We start from the raw sequence: 6,932 nt of genomic DNA on the forward strand, positions 1-6,932 counted from the left end.
TTTTGTAATATCCAATATGAAATTGCTCAAGAGAAAATATTTTTGACTAAGAAAATTGCATGATATCTACTTACAGTAACAGGTATGCTTTATAGAGAAATGATTCTCACAGCTCATCTGCCTTTCTGTCCTACTCCCTCTTGTATTCACTTCAGGTAACTGCTGCAGTTTTTGCTTTGTATAACCCTGATAGTAAAACACAGAGAGGAACTTTAAAACATTCTTTATTCTTAACTCAGTGTGTCTTAGGTCCAAGAAGTTTTTACTGGGAAAAAAATCCACAGAGAAAACGCAGCTTCAAATGCTGTAGTATTTAAATACAGAAATTCAGGAATCATAAAAATATATTTAAAAATATACCCGGAGGTCATAACCATAAGTATGATTTCCTTAACTCAATATGGCACATTTATTTTACAAAACACGTGAAAAGGCTCACAAATCTGTAGCAAGTGTTCACAGGCTTTCACACACACACACACACACACACACACACACACACACACACAGAGAGAGAGAGAGCCATAATATTTCAGGATTATGCTTACATGTGAAAGAGATATCGTTTGTTCTGAACTGGTTTTTGACTAGTCAGGAGACACATTTCTCATAATCATAAATTGGCGCTGACCCATAGGAAGTCTTGTTCAAGTTTCAATGTGTCAATTGTCTAACGTTATCAACATCTGTTACTTTTACTGTAAAATATTTGGAAAGGATTAAATAAAAATGTGGCTTCTTAGATTTTTATTTTTCAGATCATTTATATTAAAATGTCTTTTCATGGGCTCCGGAGTCTTCACTTTAAAAGCCATTTTCTATTTAAAAAGAAAATAATGTACAGCTCATACAAGCATTCATTCAATGTTAGCACTCAAGAATTACTGTATTTTAAAATGGAAATACTGTCACTAAAAACAGAATGGTGTAAATTGGGTGATGACTTTTGTTTCCAAATACTATCAGTATAGGAGAGTGGTGTGAAATTAATAATAAAAATGAGACAATTCTTGGCAAACCAGGGAGGTAAGGTCATGACTGGAATCTATGCATCTTCTCAGGGTAAATGCTACAGCCACAATCATAGCAGGTTAATAATCTGGGGAAAATGGTGAATTCATTAGGAATTACTTGGTTTATTCTTAGTGAAACTCTGAGAACTCCTGCTTAGACTGGACGGCAGCGTGAACAACTGCAGCAGCTGAGGGATCAATAAGCCATTGTTCCTTCTCCCTAGTAGGGCTATTGAGTTCTGATTTTTTGAATAAAATACCTATTAAATTCAATAAAATCAAATGTTAATTAGATGTATTCCAACTATACTCTAATCACTGAAGTACATAAATATTCCTAGAATCAAGAAGGAGTTAGAAAATTACTGCTACTGAAATTTTGGAATCTCTCCTCTCTGACCCTGATTCCTTGTGTCCAGATTGCCAGTGTGGTGAGTGCAGTTAGAGGAAAAAGATTGGAAAAATGGCCACATGGGACAAATAAAGCTCTGGAATATTTTAGCTTTATCTAGCAAACATAATTTTCCTATATTCCTGGATGAGAAGTTTTCTCTAGACCACAAATATGAAAACCATGAAGGTAAAATGCTGAAACAAGAATTGTCTTTAGAATAACTGACAATAGCAAATTGCCCTCAAATAATAACTCTTCTTGTAATAGTACAATAAACAAATGTCACAGTTAAAAGTTAAACGTTTCTAGATTTAGAAATACTTTAGGTGTCTCTAACTGAGGAATGCACTATTAGTTTTATTACTTATCTTTATGGTTCTCAGGGTTCATTTACTTGAATGACAAATGTAAGCAGAGTATACTGGTTCCAATAAACTTATATAGAGCTCTGATACCATGTGCAGACCATCTGAGCTACCCTTTATGGTAATCAGAAAACCTCAAAATATAAAAGCACATCAGTCTTACAGTTCTTCCAAGTTTATTCATTCAGAAATACATTCTGCCCTTAAACACTTGGGTGCTTCTCTTGTTGAAGATGATGAGATTTGTTTTGGGTTATGAAAGTGAGAATGTGGAGCCCCTAAGCATGTACTTTTGCTATTGTATAAATTGAAAAGAATTTGGGTTTCTATAATATGTTATTGTCCTGATTATTAAAAAAATGTTTTGCAAATTGTGGCACATTGACTATAAAGCAATATAAAGTATCTGAACAATTTATGCCTATTATTGCTGTGTCATCCACCCTTCTCATAGAGCACGACTGCAACTAATCATATAAAATTGTTTCCAACGTGTCCAGGGCATCTGAGGTTAAATCACGGAAGCAGAATCAGTTGGAGATGAAGCAGTGTCAATGTTGAGCAATTTTGACATTTTCTAAAGAAAACTCTGGGTCTTAAAAAGGGAAAGTCTTTTTGTCTGGTCACTCCCTTCCTGTTCTTTTCAAAATACTATATAGGATTCCATAATGACCACAGACATGCAAAATGGAGCCGAATACCACAGGTTATTGGCACGAGGCAGCATCCTTCCGTGTAATTTGTAGCCATATCTCACCTTTTTGTGTGCATTTCTTGTGCATTTCTATTGACAGCATAACACAGTGACCTTCACACATAAACCTAGGTTCTCCTGAAGAGGCAATGTACATGGTGTATAAAGTAATCTAAAGTATCTAAACAGTCTATCTATTATTGCTATTATTAGCTATTATTACTATACCAGTAGTACCAGAAATGATTCCAGCCTATGTTACAGTATATGAAAGTAAGACTGTTTTCACTTCATCAGCCATATAACAAAATTTAGGTAGCTCATGTTCTGTGCTGAATTTATAGAGAACTATTTTGTCAAATATTTTGGAGTGCTTACTACATTCCTAGGGCTTTCCTTATCAATGGCCCTTCCACCTATCTAATTCTTTTATTCATGCTCCTTTCCTATTTGTCCTTTCCTTTCAAAGTTCTTCTTTATTACTACTCAGAGAAGTTACAAATAAAAAGTGAGAAGTGCCTCACTTTCTTCTTGTTAAGTGCTGAATGTGTAAATGCTTATCGTTTGTCTTATGTTTTAATGTAAAATGATTGTAAAGATATTTTAGTCCAGATAATGCTCAAGCTCATGTGATGTGATAACTTTGTGTAAACCCTCTGGAAAGGGAATTAGGCCTACATAAGTGTTCTAGGTACCTTCTATAACACAGTACTGAAATATTGAAGATTTTGGGGAATACCTTGCCCTTGAAATGGTTTTGTTTGTGTGTGTTTTTGTTGGCATTTGTATGCATCTGCCTTTTGTGGTGGTGCTTCAGAACAATGGGGTACGGTTATGTCTTTTATAGTTTTCTTCCATTTAGAAAATAGTCAACTGTCCTGCTGAGGCAAACAACCAAACATCTTTAACTTAAACTCAGGTCAAGCTCTTACAGTTATGTGACATAGGGAACTCTTTAGCTTTCTATCCCCATAAAAACTTCTTATTCCTATTTTTTTCTGGAGTTTCTTCCCAGGAACTATAAAAACTACTGTAAGAAAATGAATTAACATTGATGAACATGGAATGATAATTGATTGTTCCTAACTAGGTGATCTTCCTTATTCTTCAACAATTTACTAGGTTCATATTCATTACAACCTGAATTATTACCAGTAAGAAAGATAAATGTTATATTTGTTTTAAAGTCAAATATTATTCCTTTGGGAAAAAAATTAATTCTTCTAGTGAGATACATCAGCCATTTTCCCTTGCAAGAAAGAAGTTTGAGTGTATTTATTATGTACTTTCAACTCCAATTCTTTTAAGATTATTAATTGTCAAGATATTCAAGAGACTTCTTTCAGAGGATGTTGCTATTTTCACTTCATACGCGCAGTCACGCTTCTCTTGAAAGGTAAAAAGAAACACAATGGTCTTACTAGAACTTAAATCATCCCTCCCAGATTGGAAAAAAGGGTAGAAAATTGTCAAAATTATTATGATGGAGTAAATTTCTTTCTGTAAAGAATAATGTATTACATTATTCTGCGCAAAGGAATGTTTTTTTTTGAGGGTTTCAGGTTTCTAATTGAAGATAAAGATACTGTTTTCAAAATACACCAGTAGAGTCATAAGCCAAGTTCTCCTCAGTTCTTTCTTCAGAACAATAAAATATTCAAAGCCAATATTTAGGTTTCAGGTTAAAGAGTAATACAATAACCACTGTTAATTTCCTACTACTTTGCCTGTAATTCAGTATTGCTTGTATTGTTCTTATAGTACTTTGTAAATGGATGTCTGTTTGTTAATACGTTTTCCTTCTTTTATTTTTAAAATAATTTTGAATAAAGATATTCTATAGCCAATCCAATTTTAAAACTGATGGTAGAACAGTACTGTATTTTAAAGTGGGTGGTGAAAGAATTACATATTCATATCTTGGAGAATGAACATCTTTGAGTGAAATATCTAATACCCTCAAGTGAAATTCAGATATTTCACACACAATGTATTTTAGTTAAACTATTTGGTTCATATAGAAAAATACCTATTTTATTTGAAATAAACATTTAGACAAACTGAATTTAAATTTATTTTAGTATTGAGCTTGAGACATATCATTACCCATTTTGTGTGCTTAAGAATATTAAAGTACCTCAGATGATGGTCATTGACTAGTAGTTAGACTCAATGTCAATGCCCATGAAGAAGGTAAGATAGTTTCTGAAATGAAGAACTAATACAGACCTTTCTTTTTGGAACTGTTAATATGTATAGTACTCTTGAATATTCTTTTAAGATTGTGAATTGTCAAGATATTCAAAAGACCTGTTTTACAGGATGTTGCTATTTCATAAAAATAATTTTAAATGAGCATTATTTTCTTAGGTAGTTTTTGATTTTTGAAAATTTTAATGATTTATTGAGCACTGTGTTTTTTAAAATACCAAATGTACTTAGAAGAGAAATACTTTTTATTTTGATTAGAAATATTTGTAATTCAGAAGACAATGGTAATTTAAAAGATAATGCATTATAAAATTTTGAAGTGTTCAAGCAACTTTAACCTGATTTATTATTGTGAGATTTGGCAAACAGATTCCAAAATTACTTCAAATAAATAAAAATAAGTAAAATTGTAATTGATGATTTCAAACTTGAAGGAACAAATGTAGTTCATTACTGTAGGAAACCAGGGAGAAATGAATGAATATGACCAAATAAGCTACTATCCAATTTATCAGTGAAACTTTTCTCATATAACTCTCTCATAACTTCCCAGCATTTTCAGCTCCAGTGAGATTTCTCACTCAAGCAACAGGCTCCATTCTCATAAACAGGCAGGGTTCTTGGTCATCATATTCCTTCTGATGAATCTGATTCAATCTCAAAAAAATATGAATTCCACCTTTTAGAAGAAGATGCTTGGAGTTCTCCAGCTCTTATCAATCTCTACATTTTTCCATTGTCTGTGATTTATATGTCATCCTTCTGCTTTAATTTTATGTCAAACAGGGTTAGTTATAATTACATAATACTCTACAGCTGAGTTCAGACTGGGAGGGGAAAACACTGAATCTGAGATGTCAGCAGGCTCTGTGTTTGCTTGCGGTGTTTAATGCCTTAATTTGCCTGGCAGATATATTATAGTTGTAGAAACCTAGAAAATATCTCTAATATGAGAAGTCATAAGGATTGTTCACTTTATTAAGTGAAAGCTTGTAATTTTGTGACTCCTGAGTTATGAAAGAGGAAAATCATATCACTGGTTTAAACAGCACTCATTTGAACCTAGAAGTATAGCTGTCACATTACTTCTACATTTCCTATTCTCTTAAAGAAATATCTTTATTTCCTTAAATTCCTTTTTGTTGTTGTTTCTATAGACCATCATCCTACTCCAAATATTTTACTTGTTTGAATTCTCTGACAAAAATCTATCCAAGAGAACTGAATATATATTGTAACTATGGCTGCCAAAATCTACTAAGGCTAAAATTTTACTCTAGTTGAAAACTAAATTGATGTCACAGAAGGCGTGATCCCCCTGTGTCACAGACAATGGGCTTTATAATTCATTACAAAGGAGATGAAATGGGCTTTGTCTTTTCCCACCCATTTTGCTTAAACTTATTACAGGTATACAACTGGGGATAACACTCTCCTCCCCCACCACTCAGTGGTGGACCATTCCCCTACCCTCACCTGAATCTGAGCAACACTCCAAGGCTAACCCATCCTCTGCCTCCCGACCATTTCCACAGTGTTTAGTACAAGGAGACAGAACAAGAATCACAAAAAATTCCAAGCCTGCCTTAGAAAAATACAAAATTCCAAGCTGAACACATGTGTACCAGACTCACTGGGATGACCCACAGTAACCTCCCTTCACCTGGAGCTCACTGAAGGTTTATGCATATGGATTAGAGCTCATAAGTTCAATTATATCATAGTGACTTTTGAGAAAGAACATGAGCAACAGACACAGCTGACATGACTCAGCAACCTGTCAATCACACTGTCAATCATACTCTGGAAGCCCCCAGTGGGAGACTCCCCAGAACCAGATAAGATTTTAAACTTAATGGTTGACACCATAATAAATGCTAAAAAATTGAAAACTTTCACTTTAAAATCAGGAGCAAGACAAGGAGGTCCACTGTCACCACTCCTACTCAATATATTTCTGGAAATATTAGCTAGAGCAATTAGATAAGAGAGAGTAATAAAAGGAATAATGATAGAAAAGGAAGAAGTGAAATTATCATTATTCACAGATGACATGATACTCTACATAGAAGACCCTCAAAACTCCACCAAAAGACTTATGGATTTAATAACCAAATTCAGTAGCATAGCTGGATACAAAGTCAACACTCAAAAATCAATAGCATTCTTGTCCACAAGCAACAAACAGACTGAGAGACAAATCAGGGAAACAATACCTTTCACAATAGGATCTAAAAAGATGAAATACTTAGGAA

Source organism: Chinchilla lanigera, unplaced genomic scaffold, assembly GCF_000276665.1.
Source record: "Chinchilla lanigera isolate Chin_1 unplaced genomic scaffold, ChiLan1.0 scaffold00010, whole genome shotgun sequence".
Taxonomy (NCBI): domain Eukaryota; kingdom Metazoa; phylum Chordata; class Mammalia; order Rodentia; family Chinchillidae; genus Chinchilla; species Chinchilla lanigera.